Source organism: Notamacropus eugenii, chromosome 7, assembly GCF_028372415.1.
Source record: "Notamacropus eugenii isolate mMacEug1 chromosome 7, mMacEug1.pri_v2, whole genome shotgun sequence".
Taxonomy (NCBI): Eukaryota; Metazoa; Chordata; class Mammalia; order Diprotodontia; family Macropodidae; genus Notamacropus; species Notamacropus eugenii.
In genome coordinates, this window is record NC_092878.1 from 76,482,292 (window position 1) to 76,498,463 (window position 16,172).

Consider the following 16,172-nt stretch of genomic DNA (forward strand, 5'->3'; position numbering starts at 1 on the left):
GCAGAGAAGTGAAAGAAACTAAACAAATAGGAGCTAAATTGAGACTCTTAAAGGCAAAGAAGAATTTGGACTGAGTACTGTTTGAAGAAATATGAGTTATTTTAATATAGTAAATATGAATCATGGAAGAGGGCTCTACCACTAACCCTTTTTGAATTCACAAAGCCAGTTAATCTTGGCTCTAAGGAGCTGTTTCCTTGCTCAAGACCCTTACCCTTTAAGAGATAAATTCCAATGGCCCCATAAAACACTGCAATTTCATATCAGGTCCATTTGAGGTCTGATTCACAGAATTATATAATCATAAAACACTACATCTGGAAGGGTCCTTCGAGATCATTTAATTCAACTCTTTTTTTTAAAACAGCTGAGGAAATTGCCCATCTCCCAAATTCAGTTCCTTTTCATTGACTCTTCCCCATTCCTAGAATGCTCTCCCTCCTCACTTCTGCCTTCTGGCTTCCCTAGCTTCAGTCAAGCCTCAGTTCAAATCCACCTTTTTAAAAAATATCTTATTTTTCCCCATTACATGTAAAGAAAGTTTTTAACATTCCTTTATAAAAACTTTAAGCTCTGAATTTTTCCCCTCCATCCCTCCCTGAGATAGTAAGCAATTTGATGTAGGTTATACATGAGCAATATATATATATATATATATATACATATATATATATATACAATATATATTTCCACATTGATCATGTTATGAAGGAAGATACAGACCAAAAGAAAAAAAACATGAAAAAATAAAATAAAAAATAGTATGCTTCATTCTGCATCTAGATACCATCAGTTCTTTCTCTAGATATGGATAGCATTTTTCATTATGAGTCCTTTGGAATTGTCTTAGATCACTGTATTGTTGAGAATAGCTAAATTATTCACAGTGGAATATCATAAATTTTGCTGTTACTGTGTAATGGTCTCCTGATTCTACTCACTTCATTTTGCATCAGTTCATGTCTTTCCATGTTTTTCTGAAATCTGTTTATCATTTCTTACAGCACAATAACATTCCATTACAATCATATACCACACTTGTTCGATTATTCCCCAACAGACAAGCATCCCTTCAATTTTCAATTCTTTGCCACCACAAAAATAGGTGCTATAAATATTTTTGTACCAATAGGTCCTTTCCCCATTTTTTAAAAACTGCTTTGGGATACAGCAAACCCCATCTTCCTACAAAAAGTCTTTCCAAGTCTCTTTCCCTTCCCCCAAATTGCTAGTGTCTTCTCTCTGAGATTACCTCCGATATTATATTTAGAAATATCTATATAGATGTGTACATGTAAATATATATGAAGACATGTATGTGTATCTATATGCATGTACATATAGATGCATATATATACACAAGCACACACACATATACATATACACACACCAACCAATCCCTATGAGACCATAAATCAGAGGATCTGTGGATTATGTTTTGAAAGTTGTACAAATGATAACAGAACAAAATTATCAGCCATGTGTATAGAGCTATATGAACAACATCCATTTTGGCAAAAATTGTAACTTACATACTTTAAATATGGCTTACGATAGTCTCTTTTGAATGCAAATAAAAGAATTAATCCAATTAAACCCTTAAATCACAAAGCAATTACAATAAAAAGAAACCTCCAAACTGTTTTGCTCTTCAACAAATTATTCTTGATATTTAAAGTCTAGTAGTTGAGTGTATTGGCTCACACTATCAGGTCAAACTAGTTTCATAAATCTATTTAAGTTGTTCACAGAACAATCTGATTCTTTTTCTACCTCAGGTGGCTTTTAACATAGAATTCAGACAAAGTGTTATACATTATCTGTTTTCCCTCCTCATTGGCTTGCACATTTCCCCCCATACTGCTTATTTTTCTGGTCCTTTTGTTATCTTGATTTTTCTAACCAATTTCCCTGAGAACTGAGTTCTAAGTAATTGAATAATATTTTCAAATTGATGAGAAAAAAAGCTTTGAGTATCCCACAGGTCCTATGCAGATCCTATGTAATATTTTTAGAACTAAAATAATCATTAATTATTATGTCTAGTAATCAGTCTTTAAAGTATATATAAATGTGCACATTATCCAGACTATTGTTTTAAAAATAGTTTTCTTTAATTGAGGGAAAAGGAAAAGATCAATCTAAATAAAAGAAAACCAGCACTATAGCACATTTTAAAAGAAATGTACTGTCAGGGAAAATAGCACTAAATTTGGAGACAGGACACAAGTTAAAATACCCAGATCTGCCACTCATACATGGGTGATTTTAGGTTAAGTTATATGTTAATACCCACCTCCCTCACCCTCACCCCATCCTACAGGAAGACCACCAGGTTGTCAAAGGCTAGATTAACCGGTCCCAAATTAGGAAATTGAAGCAGGTTAAAGCTTCTACACCAAACAGCATTAGGACTGGGCCCATGAGTGGCCATTGCACTTCTAGCCCAAGTGAGATAGGGAAATTGAAGACCCAATCTCAATTAAGTCAGTCACACCAATAAAATGAGGGTGTTTGACTAGATCGATCACTCAACAAGTATATATTAAGCATCTAATATGTGCCACACTGATAAAATTACCTCTAATATCCCTTCCCATTCTAAATCTATGATTCTCTTGCTCTACACTAACAGTAACGCTATTGATAGATGTAAGGGAGAAAAGTGGTTATATGTAAAATGTATGATATGTGTAAGATAGTATGTATCTTATATGATATATTTCAAATAGTCTATGGTATTATAGTAACTAGAATTAATGCATAATATTTTAATGTTTATAAACATATAGTTTATATGCTCCACTAAGGTCTTACTTACTCTGAAGCCCACCTGGTATATGGAGGTAAAGCTAGATTCTCTAATGCTGCACCGGTGGAATGTGGACTCTCCCAAGTCTGAAAGCTGAAGGGACCTCAAATAAACTGCATTCTGTTGTACAAGGACTAGTGTAAAGTTTAGAGAGGATAATTACAAATTGGCTACATAGTGATGAGTATGTTTCCAACAGAAACTCATGGACGCTATCTACTAATGTAGTAGTTGTCGAGTTTTGGTCTCAGAACATATTTACATTCTTAAAAATAATTAAGGACTCCTCCTCAAAGAACTTTTTTTATGTGGATTGTATCTATGATATTTACCATACTAGAAATTAAAATATCCTATTATTATCATGAAAATGGTTTGACATCACAGACTTCCTAAAAGGATCTGTGGAAACCCTTGGAGTCCAAGAACTAAATTTTCCATAAAAGGAAATAAGTTTTTATCTGGTTTTATGGAGAAAAAGATGACAAATTATAATGTACAATTAGACATAACTGGCAAATAACAGAGGTTCAAGGAAAAAAAAGTAATGTCCAAGAGCAGAAAGGTAATTACTGACTTTTAGGGGAAAGGGCAGTCAAAGAAATGATGAGACTAAGGAAGGCTGGATAGTAAAGGATGTGCATTGGGGTTTCCAAAAAAATCAACTTTAAAAGTATAAGATGAAGGAGGCATTGTTAAAAACAATATCAACAAAACAAACAACAACAACAAAAAAACAGCCTATGGGTTTTAGTGGACTTCAGGCTCAATATGATTTGAGAATGGAACATAGTAGCTAAAATCACTAAATCAGTCTTAGGTTGCATTCAGGAAAGTCATGGTATCCAGAACTAAGTTATCTGTCTTCTCTCCAAGTCAGACCACACAGAACACAGCTCTAGATACAAACTATACACCACTGAGGTGATGGATAAGACTACAATTTAAGTCACAGACAATGTGTGGTTTTGTTTTACTCAGTTATACTTATTTTTTACAAGGGAAAACTTGGGGGAGAGAGGTGTAAATTGGGGGAGAGAGAGAAAGGAAGGGAGGAAAGAAGGAAGGAAGCTTCAATGAAATATTTTAAAATGTGTTCATCCTTCGTTGCCAAAGAAGACCATGCCGTCAGAGAAATAATAACATGACTTGCACTTGACTTTGTTTTGAGTGAGGGAGAGCTGTGCAGGTCACCAGTCTCACTTGTCCCCCAGAGCCATCTGAATCCAGTGACCAGATATTCATCAGGATGACTGGAGATGACCCAGGATGAGGCAATTGGGTTAAGTGACTTGCCCAAGGTCACACAGCTAGTGAGTGTCAAGTGAAATATGTAGAGAGCAGAACGAGGTCCAGAAGGGGATCCAGGCAAGCAGAATAATTCTGTTACTATCATGTTAAGTTTGATATACACTTTTGGGGACAACAGTACATGATGGAAGTTCACAATTTCATGTACAATCTTTTTTCTATTTTTGTTATACTGAAATATTCATGTTTCTTCAGTAAGAAAAAAAAAGAAAATTTAAGAGGAAAAAAACAAATCAAATTTCCCTTAAAAAATGGTATATTTATTGTCAGACAGTCACTGTATCAGCTGATTTTTGTTTACCGTTTTTCTTTATTATAAAAGAAGGAACACTGGAGGTGGGGGTGAGAGTGGGAAGAAGCTATCTGGTAATGACTAATGTATAAAGAAAAGACATCAATAAAATTTTAATTAAAAAAAAGTTTGTCAGCAAAAAGCAGACGACAAATTGGGACATAAGTATACAACAGTCAAGGTCAAGGGTGCAAGATGGTTGGAGCTCCCCACTGATGGCTGATCATATAATTTAGGTCAATAGGAAGGTAAATGAAGTCAGAACACAGAGTAATGTGATGGACTGGTAGACCACCCTAGAACTAAGGAGCTAGAAATCACAACTAAGGGAAAGAACAAGTTTAAAAGGAATAAGAGAGTGGCAAGTCAGGGAAAGGAATGTCAGAGTTCAGGATTGTGGGGGTAGAATTTTTATGAATAATGACTGAAGTCTAAGGCTTGGTATGGCTGAAGCAGGACAAAGGTGAAGGTCACTGGAGGTAAGCAAGTCAAGGAAGTGTGAGGTCAGGGCGTTGGAGTTTTCATAAAGATAACTGGTACAGCCTGGTCAGACTAGGTCCATTCCCCCACAAGAAGGGAAGGCAGAAGTGGACAGAAATAGTTAGAATGACTGATGAATCCATGAGTTCAACCTCTTACACCAAAGGAATTCTACACTATACTATACTACATCATTATCTAGTTTACTTATGACTGAAGGACTCAAAGCATGCCTGTGGTCTGGCTCACACTATACTGGAGCATTTGAAAACTATTCCAATTCCTTGTGCCTTCCTCAGTATGACAGTTCAGCCTCTAAATATTTGGATGAACACAACTACTCAGACCTAGGAAAAGCACAGAAGACGGGAAATCAGTTGCTTAAATAATGAAGGGAGGAGAAAGAGCACACTAAAAGTCAGTAATTGACTTTGGGGAAAGAACACTGTCCAGTGGAAAGAGCAGGGACTGGTGCCCACAGTACCTGGGTATGAATCTCAACTCTGCCCCTTTCATTCATTTGTTCGTTCGTTCATTCCTTCATTCCTTCATTCGTTCATTTCACAAACATTTAAACTATGTGCAAGGCACTAGAAATACAAAGGCAAAAACAAAAGTCTCTGTTCTCCTGGTTTATATTCTATTGGGTTGAGGGAAGGAAACAATACATCCAGTTTAAGTAAATGCAAAATATATTCAAAGTTACTTTGAGAGAAAAGGCACTAGCAACTTAAGAGCATCAGGATGGGCTTTCTATATAACAAGTGAGCGTGACCTTACTCTCAGTTTCCTCATCTGGAAGAGGATACAGTAGGGCTATTTGACTCCTTAGATGACTGCCCAGTCCTGTGATTCTGCAAAGATGAGGAGGAAAGTAGTACATAATATAATAGCATGACGTTCAGAGAAGGAGACACTGAGAATGATTCCCATTGCAGGAAAGCAATGATTTGAACAAAGATGGCAATAAAGAGCTACTATTTCTCTTTTGTCAGTTATCATCCAATCAATCAACTAGCATTTATTAAGTGCCTAATGTGTGCTAAATACTAGGGATACAAAGAAAGGTAAAAAAAAATAATCCTTGATATCAAGGAGCTCACATTCTATTTAAGTAGCAATCTGTAATGGTAAGGGAATTTGAAGATCTTCCCTGCCCCTTAATAAGGCCATGTGACCTGCTTTGAGCTTTAGCCCAGCCCACAGCCTGAGTCACATAAAGTCCATGGTAGGAGGAATTTGTCAAATGGGTGGAACAGGAAGGGTCTATCTGTCTGTGTTCATCTTTCGTTTTCAAAGAAGACCATGACATCAGAGAAATGGTAACATAACTTGCAGGAGGGCTGTGCAAGGTCACCAACCTCACTTTCTCCTCCTGAGCCATCCAATAGGAAGGATGCAGCAGGAAGAAAGAGTGAGGCAGAGCAGAGCAGAGCAGCTAGTGTGAGAGGGAGTGATTTTGCCTAAGGGAGCTTGTTTGTGGGGAGGCCTGACAGAGGGAAGGCTTGGGGATGGTCGTGCTCCCTGCATTGAAAATGTGTATAGATTTCTTTGTTACTATGATGGTTTTGGCTATCTGGTGTCTGAATAAATCCCTTGGTTTGGTCTTTGAGGAAGACTATATTTTGCTAAGTACACATGCATATCCATAGCAGCTGCTGTGAATATCGCATTGGTGCTACATAATCCTATCCTTTCTTTAATGTTGCTCTTTTCTACAAAATATTTTAAAACACTTTTTGTGCCCTTAGTTTTCTTCAGCAGCCTCAGTTCATTCTAAGTTATAGTATTCCTGACTATTTTTACAGCACTGTTTTACAATTTTGTAATCTTTTGTTACCTTCCCTTGTTTCTATCTTCTGTGTGTCTTAAAAATCTAAGTTAGTTTGTGGGTTCCCTGTTATGTGAGATCTTGGTCTCTTCAGGTAATATCTGATTTCCTTCTCTACAGAATTACTTCTCCTTATGTCTTCAGAATTTCCTGTTCTTTTGGGGCTTACTTCCCCTGTAGCATTTTAGTCCATGGGATCATACCTATCTTTCCTCTAAAGCAGGAGTTCTTAATCTGTGTGTGTGTGTGTCAGAGAGAGAAAGAGAGAGAGAGAGAGAGAGAGAGAGAGAAAGAGAGATAGAGAGAGAGAGACATGTACCCCTCCATCAATATGGTGAAACTTACGGAGCCCTTCTCAGAATATTTTTAAATAGTATTTTTTTTTCCAAATTAAATTTCATGATAATTTTTAGCATTCATTTTTTTTACAGGATTTTTAGTTCCAAATTTTTCTCCCTTCCTCCCTAAAATGGTAGACAACTTGATATAGGTTATCATGTGCTATCATGTAAAATATTTTCCATATTAGTGACAGTTGGGAAAGAAAAAACAGATCAAAAGGAAAAAACCATGAAAAAGAATAAAGAGGAAAAAAGTATGCTTCAATTTGCATTCAGAGTCCATCAGTTTTTTTATCTGGATATGAATAGTATTTTCCTTTGTGAGTCCTTTGTACTTGTTTTTGATCATTGGTTGCTGAGAAGAGCTGAGTTATTCACAGCTGATCATCACACAGTGTCGCTGATACTATATACAATATTTTCCTAGTTCTGATCATTTCACTTTGTGTCAGTTCACACGAGTCTTTCCAGTTTTTTCTGAGATCTACTTGTTCATCAATTCTTATTGCAGAGTAATATTTCATTACATGCAGATACCACAGCTTGTTCAGCCATTCCCCAATTGATGGGCATTCCCTCCATTTCAAATATTTTGCCATCATGAGAAAGAATAATATTTTAAATGCATAAAATAGTAATCATGATCTCAGACAAATTTAAAGTTAAATAAAGATTAAAGATTTAAAGATAAAGATTTAAGATTTAAAGATTTAATAAAAAGTGAAAAAATAGAGAAACTATACAAAGTATCAGTAATATTATTCAATATTGTTTTAGACCATTTAAATACCTAGACAGTATAAAATATCTGAGCTTACATCTGCCAAAACATACACAGGAACTATATGAACATAAACAAAAAACACATTATACAAATAAACTCAGATCTAAATGACTAAAGTAATATTTCTTGATCATGGATAGGTAAAGCCAATATAATTTTTAAAATGACAATTTTACCTAACTAATATATTTATACAGTGTCATCCCAAATAAACTACTAAAAAATTATTTTACTGAGTTAGAAAAAACATTAACAAATTTCATTTGGAAGAACAAAAGGTCAGAAACTTCAAAGAAACCAGGAAAAAAGATATAAAGGAAGTAGATTCAGCAGTATCAGACCTTAAACTATGTTATTAGGGAGAACACTGTTGAAGTATAAAAAGGATAATTTTGATTATTTTAAATTAAAATTTTCTTGTATAAATAAAACCTATGTAGCCAAGAATAGAAGGAATGAAGAAAAATGGGGGGAAAACTTTCACGGCAATCTCTCAGATAGGATGTGATTGGATTGGAATATTGCTGTGGTATAGGAAATAATGAATTGGTTGATTCAGAAAAACATAGACTTGGACCTTTGAAGGATGATGCATTCCACCTTCAGAGAAACAAACAGGTGGAAATAAGAATAGTATGGTCTTATACGTATGTGTATGAATATAGATATGTATTATGTGTATGTTTATAGATACCCATGTATGTATGTGTAATATGTGTGTGTGTGTGTGTGTGTGTGTATCCATGCTTAACTGTAGCCTTCTTTAGGGTAGGGAGAGGGAGGGAGTGGAAAAAAATAAAGTAAAGAGTACACAGCAGAGAACAAAAGAAAACCAACAAGTAAAGAAAAGAAGGGCAGCTTTGAAAACAATGTGTAGTATTTATTATTTAGGTTTCCTTGAAATGGAAATGTATTGTTTTATACTGAATCCTCTCTTATGGTCTGCTGGGCATATGGCAACGTTTTTTTTTTCCTCACTTTCTATTTGAATTTAAAATTTAAAGATTTCCAAAAAGTGCATAAAATACATAAGAATGCAAAGAAGTCAGTAAAGTAAAATATACTTGTCAAAATATTTTTTAAAAACAAGTTCAGAGACTCCAGGTTAGGATTCTTGCTCTAAAGTTTAATCAATAGTTATCAATCATCAATAGTTATTGACATAATGGTTCTTTTTTTTTTTATAATGGTTCTTTAAGGTATGCAAAGATCCTCACCACAGCCTTATGAAGCAGAAGCACATATTATTAACCTCATTTTATAGATGAAAAAACCTAGATTGAAAAAGTTAAGAGATTTGCCTGTGATCATGCAATACAATTAACAATAAATGAGGCAGGGTCTGAGGGTACCTCTTCTTGACTGCAAGCCCAGTACTCTCTCAATTACACCAGACTGTCTGACAACTGGGGTAGCTAACTGGTGTAGTCAATAGAGTGCCCAGACTAGAGTCAGTAGGGCCTGAGCTCAAATCTGACCTCAGATACTTATTAGCTGTGTGACCCTGGACAAGTCACTTAACCCTGTTAATTCAATTCATCATCTGTAAAATAAGCTGCAAAAGGAAATAGTAAACCACTCCAGTATCTTTGTCAAAAAAATCCCAAATGAGGACACAACTGAACAACAACTGAAGTCCTGACAATCAACCCCATGAGTAAGTAGCACAAGCATGTTCCTGGCACTAGTGATAAAAAGGGCTAGGCTCTATAATGATGAACCACAAACAAACAGATCTGAAGGAATTTATAATCTGAGCTAAAGTCAGATGACTTGCCTTAATCATGGCATTATCTAATCATTAGCTAACTCTGGGACCAGATTCCAGATCAACAGATCCTAATCAATTAATATTTATTAACATTGTACTAAGGACTGAGGATGCAAAAAGAGGCAAAAGACAGTCCCTGCCATCAAACAGTGCACAATCTAAAGGGGAAGACAATATGCAAACAAATATACACAAAGCAAGCTACAGACAGGATAAACAAGAGAGATTCTAAGTCCTTTGCTTTTCTCACCACTATAAGTGAGTCTTTAGGGATGGTAGCACAGGTGCAGTACTAGGAAAAAAACATATCAATTAAACGTTTGTAAGAGAACTTGGACAAAAAAAATAACAGAAATAGTTACAATTTTGTAACAATTTAAGGTTGCGAAGTACCTTATATATGCTAATTTATTTGATCCTTACAATTACCCTGTGAGATAGGTGCTATTATTAGCACCATTTTTATAGATGAGAAAACAGAGGCGCAGAGATGTTAAGTAATAATAATAATAATAACTAACATTTATATGGTACTTACTATGTGCCAAGCACTGTGCTAAGTATTTACAACTATTATCATGTTTGGTCCTCACAATAACCCTGAGGAAGTGCTATTATTATCCCCATTTTACAGAGAGGAAATAGACAAACAAAAATTAAGTGAACTTGCCCAGGATTACAAAGCTAGTAAGTATGAGTCAGGATTTGAACTCAAGTCTTCCTAATCCCAAGTCCTGAACTCTCTCCACCACACCACCTAGCTATCTCAAACCACATCTTCTCTGAGGCTTGTTTTTACAACTGTAAAACGAAAAAATTAGACTAGATGTTCTCTAAGATCTCTTCTTCTTGCATCATCTTCTACTTGCAAGAATTTATTAATGACCACTATAGGACCTCTCTGATACAGTTGAGTGTTGACTTGGAGTGAGTTCAAAATTACATAAATTAAGTTGGTGATATTTATAAAAGCATTAGGGCAGCTAGGTGGTATAAAGGGCCATGCTGGGAGTCAGGAAGACTTCCTGGGTTCAAATTTGGCCTCAGACACTTACTAGCTATGTGACCCTAAGCAAGTCACTTAACTCTGTTTTCCTCAGTTTCCTCATCTGTTATATGAGCTGAAGAAATGGTAATCACTCTACTATCTTTGCCAAGAAAACCTCAACTGGGGTCACAAAGAGCCAGACATAACTGAAAAATGAACAACCAAAAAATGAGTAAAACTTCATAAAATTTGGGGTTTACAAAGTACTTTCTTCATGACAATACTTAAAGGATTATACAAATACAGGTTATTATTGCTAATGTTACTATAGATGAAGAGAGAGACCCAGAGAGGTTAAATGCCCAGGTGACCCAAACTTGTTTCTCCCTGCTTTATCTTTACATTAAGCTGATTGATGATCACTTTCACTGCTGGCTTACAGTTACTGCCAACTCTGAAACAGGGATAAAGACATGTTCCAAACCTGCACCTGGTCAGAATCAAACTGCCCAGGAAGATAAGTGAATGAATATGAGCACCCAGGGTATTAACTAGGAATTTTTATGCCTTGGACAAGAGGAAATCAGGGTGCCTTCAGCTGGAGTGGAGGGAGGGACTAAAACCCCAGGATAACACAATCATGGGCAAAGGAAGAGGAAGAATTTGCCTACTAGGGATCATCTAGTTCCTTCCAATGCAATCCAACAAGGATTTGTTAAGATGTACTAAGTGCAAGAGACCATGAACCTAAGAGGAAGTTAGGGGTTTTAAGAGGCAGAGACAAGGGTAGAGTGCATTCCAGGCACGAGGCACAGCCTGTACAAAGGCATGGATGGAATGCTGAGTTTAAGCAACAGAGTAACATGAACTAAGCTGGAGAGTAAATGAACCAGGCTAGGAAGGGCTTTAAATGCTAAACTGAGAGTGTAGAGAAAAAAGAGGGCCCAGAATAGAACCTTGGGAAACCACCAAAAAATGGAGGGGGTTAAGGAACAGTAGTGATCAGGGAAGGGAATGAGGCCATAGGGCAGCAGATGGTCACAGCTTTCAGTTCTATCAGTAGTTCCAGAAAAAAGAAGTGACTTGCCCAAATACATCCAAGTCAAAAGTGATTCATTATTTGAATCTAGTTCCTCTGACTATATAGTCCTTCTATATAATGAATCAAAGCAAACCACAAAATATTTATGAAATTGACCAAATATCTTGGTTCAATATAAATTAGATTGTTGTTTAATAAATATTTATCAATTGATGACTGATATTCTACCCAAAAATGGAAGTAGAATATTCATTCATTAATTAATATAGACTATAGACAATCCAATTGTAATTACATTTCATACATCTATGGACCAAAGCTATTTTAAGAGCCCAAATTAAAAGTTATTACAGAAGCAATTTTGTCTAAATTCCTGTGTGTTATACATAGATAACAGTTAAGGTAAAGTTAACTGATGCTTAAAATACTTGAAACAATTTAACTTAAAATAATTTAATAGTTAGAAAAGGACATGAGTTGGGTAAGGTTGAAGGGAATAGGAATAAGAGAATAGAAAAAACAGACTAGGGACAGTTTTCTCCTAAATTGCTAGTGACTGATTAATATAGAAACGGAAATAAAGAATTCATGGGGGTAATAGTGAGTGATAAATGAATAATGAAGCTCACAGTCTCCAAGGGATATTTTGCAGACAGAATTCAGTTTAACCTGGCATCTGGGTAGCTGATATGAGGGACCTGAGGAGTGGTGGCTGGCAATGATAGGAGGCTGGGCCTGGTTTTGCCAGTCTGAGATGACTGGTAGAGAAGGTAAATCCAAGGGCCTTCCCCTTCATGCGTACACACAAACCCACACACCCTCCACCTCTGAGAGCAGAGGTCCTTCTCTCCTCTCCACACAACCTCCCCCTCACAGAGCAGTGATTGAAGACTATGGGTATAAGTTCTGAAAAAGAAAGTGCATGTTTTATAGAAAAATATTTAAATTTTAGGAGGAAAGTATATTATTTGTTTTATAAATAATACAACATATAATTTTTTAAATCTGATAAAGCCATGCTTTAAAGTAATGGGTTTACACCATACCTTCAGTTCAGTGTATCATATGATGTCAAAAGGAGTTATTAAAACATCTGTATAAAACTCAGTCGAAATAACTGTATTCCTTTAACACATTAATCACACAATTCCCAACACTATTATCATTTTCTCTGTTCAGAATAAAAATGAAAGTCTGTGGGAAAGGAAACTAAAAGGAAAATATATTAGTGTACAGAACCCACTACTGTGTGTGTAAATGTTTAATTATCTACAATTAGGACAACTACACCACTCGGTAAGGCTAATATGGACAGAGAGGAGTTCAGATAGTTTTCTCAACCATTTTCAAACCATAATAGGTACCACATATTTCACTTGCTACAACTTGATAGATTTAGTAGAATGAAATTAATTTCAAATATAATTTCAGATATGCAAAAACTGTGATAACATCAGGAGAAAAAATAGCCAAAATTCAAAGCTCAACAATATCAAGAGATTAACAGTGATTTTCACTATACAATGTTATTCTTCTTACTTTAATTAGTAAAATGCTTTAGATATAGATTTTCACAGTAAAGTCTGCAATGGTATATACTCATAAAGAAAATGAAAATGGGGGCGGAGCCAAGATGGCGTAGTAGAAAGACGCACATACACATAGCTCCGAACCCACAACCCATAGAACAACTACAAAGAAGTAACTCACGGCGAATTCTGCACCCAGAGGCCACAGAACATTGGAGCGAGGGAGATTTCTGTTCCGGAGAGACCTGCAAACCTCTCGTAAAAGGTCCTTCGTGCTGCGGACTGGGCGCCGGGACTGGGAGCTGAGTACAGCCCTGCCGTGGCCGAGGCACCGAGAAGAACAGATCCGAGCGGGCTTCAGGGACGGGATCTCCAGCGGCCGCACAAGTACCTCCACCCACAGGTGACGGGGGTCTGTGAGAGAGTCCCTTTGGTGGGTCGAGGGGGGAGTGGGGTGCCCCCATGGCTCGGGCCCCCTCGGGAGACAGAAGCTGAGGGGCAGCGGCAGACCAGGGCTCTCCAAACAGGCAGGAGCCTGGATCCATTGTTGAAGGTCTGTGCATAAACTCCCTGAGGGAACTGAGCCTGAGAGGCAGCCCTGCCCTCACCTGAGCATCTGAATTTAATCTCACACTGAATAGCAGCCCTGCCCCCGCCCAAAGCCCTGAGGCTGGAAGCAGCATTTGAATCTCAGACCCCAAACACTGGCTGGGAGGATCAGGAGGTGAGGTGGGTGTGAGGAAAATATTCAGAGGTCAAGTCACTGGCTGGGAAAATGCCCAGAAAAGGGAAAAGAAATAAGACTATAGAAGGTTACTTTCTTGGTGAACAGGCATTTCCTCCCTTCCTTTCTGATGAGGAAGAACAATGCTTACCATCAGGCAAAGACACAGAAATCAAGGCTTCTGTGTCCCAGCCCACCCAATGGGCTCAGGCCATGGAAGAGCTCAAAAAGAATTTTGAAAATCAAGTTAGAGAGGTGGAGGAAAAGCTGGGAAGAGAAATGAGAGACATGAAGTCAAAGCATGAACAGCAAATCAGCTCCCTGCTAAAGGAGACCCAAAAAAATGTTGAAGAAAATAACACCTTGAAAACTAGCCTAACTCAATTGGCAAAAGAGGTTCAAAAAGCCAATGAGGAGAAGAATGCTTTCAAAAGCAGAATTAGCCAAATGGAAAAGGAGATTCAAAAGCTCACTGAAGAAAATAGTTCTTTCAAAATTAGAATGGAACAGATGGAGGCTAATGACTTTATGAGAAACCAAGAAATCACAAAACAAAACCAAAAGAAAGAAAAAAATGGAAGATAATGTGAAATATCTCATTGGAAAAACAACTGACCTGGAAAATAGAGCCAGGAGAGACAATTTAAAAATTATGGGCCTACCTGAAAGCCATGATCAGAAAAAGAGCCTAGACATCATCTTTCATGAAATTATCAATGAAAACTGCCCTGAGATTCTAGAACCAGAGGGCAAAATAAATATTCAAGGAATCCACAGAACACCCCCTGAAAGAGATCCAAAAAGAGAAACTCCTAGGAACATTGTGGCCAAATTCCAGAATTCCCAGGTGAAAGAGAAAATATTGCAAGCAGCTAGAAAGAAACAATTCAAGTATTGTGGAAATACAATCAGGATAACACAAGATCTAGCAGCTTCTACATTAAGGGATCGAAGGGCATGGAATAGGATATTCCAGAAGTCAAAGGAACTAGGACTAAAACCAAGAATCACCTACCCAGCAAAACTGAGTATAATACTTCAGGGGAAAAATTGGTCTTTCAATGAAATAGAGGATTTTCAAGCATTCTTGATGAAAAGACCAGAGCTGAAAAGAAAATTTGACTTCCAAACACAAGAATGAAGAGAACCATGAAAAGGTGAACAGCAAAGAGAAGTCATAAGGGACTTACTAAAGTTGAACTGTTTACATTCCTACATGGAAAGACAATATTTGTAACTCTTGAAACATTTCAGTATCTGGGTACTGGGTGGGATTACACACACACACATGCACACACGCACACACACATAGAGACAGAGTGCACAGAGTGAATTGAAGAGGATGGGATCATATCTTAAAAAAAAATGAAATCAAGCAGTGAGAGAGAAAGATATTGGGAGGAGAAAGGGAGAATTGAATGGGGCAAATTATCTCTCATAAAAGAGGCAAGCAAAAGACTCATTAGTGGAGGGATAAAGAGGGGAGGTGAGAGAAAAACATGAAGTCTACTCTCATCACATTCCACTAAAGGAAAGAATAAAATGCCTACTCATTTTGGTATGAAAACCTATCTTACAATACAGGAAAGTGGAGGATAAGGGGATAAGCAGAGTGGGGGGGGATGATAGAAGGGAGGGCATGGGGAGGAGAGTGCAATTTGAGGTCAACACTCATGGGGAGGGATAGGATCAAAAGAGAATAGAAGTAATGGGGGACAGGATAGGATGGAGGGAAATATAGTTAGTCCTATACAACACAACTATTATGGAAGTCATTTGCAAAACTACACAGATTTGGCCTATATTGAATTGCTTGCCTTCCAAAGGGAAGGGGTGGAGAGGGAGGGAGCTAAAGAAGTTGGAACTCAAAGTGTTAGGATCAGCTGTAATGTTCTTACCACTAGGAAATAAGAAATACAGGTAAAGGGGTATAGAAAGCTATCTGGCCCTACAGGACAAAAGAGAAGACAGAGACAAGGGCAGAGAAGGATGATAGAAGAGAGAGCAGATTGGTCATAGGGGCAATTAGAATGCTTGGTGTTTGGGGGGGGAGGGGAGAAAAGGGGAAAAATTTGTAACCCAAAATTTTGTGAAAATGAATGTTAAAAGCTAAATAAAAAAAAAAAAAAAAAAGAAAAGAAAAGAAAATGAAAATGTCTGATTTTAACAGAATTCAGTCAATTAAGGAATTTATTTAAGCCTCTGCTTCAAGTGTTATATAAAGTCCTACTATAAATATGCAAAGAATTTCAGTGGAGAAGAGGTAT

The 16,172-nt window shown here is 36.9% G+C and overlaps 1 protein-coding gene across 1 annotated transcript in view; it reads right to left on the reverse strand.

Moving 5' to 3' along the window:
* The window catches only part of PTPN21 (protein tyrosine phosphatase non-receptor type 21), a 108,832-nt gene that overhangs the window by 76,995 nt on the left and 15,665 nt on the right, over positions 1-16,172 (reverse strand). The gene's annotated exons all lie outside the window — the stretch shown is intronic.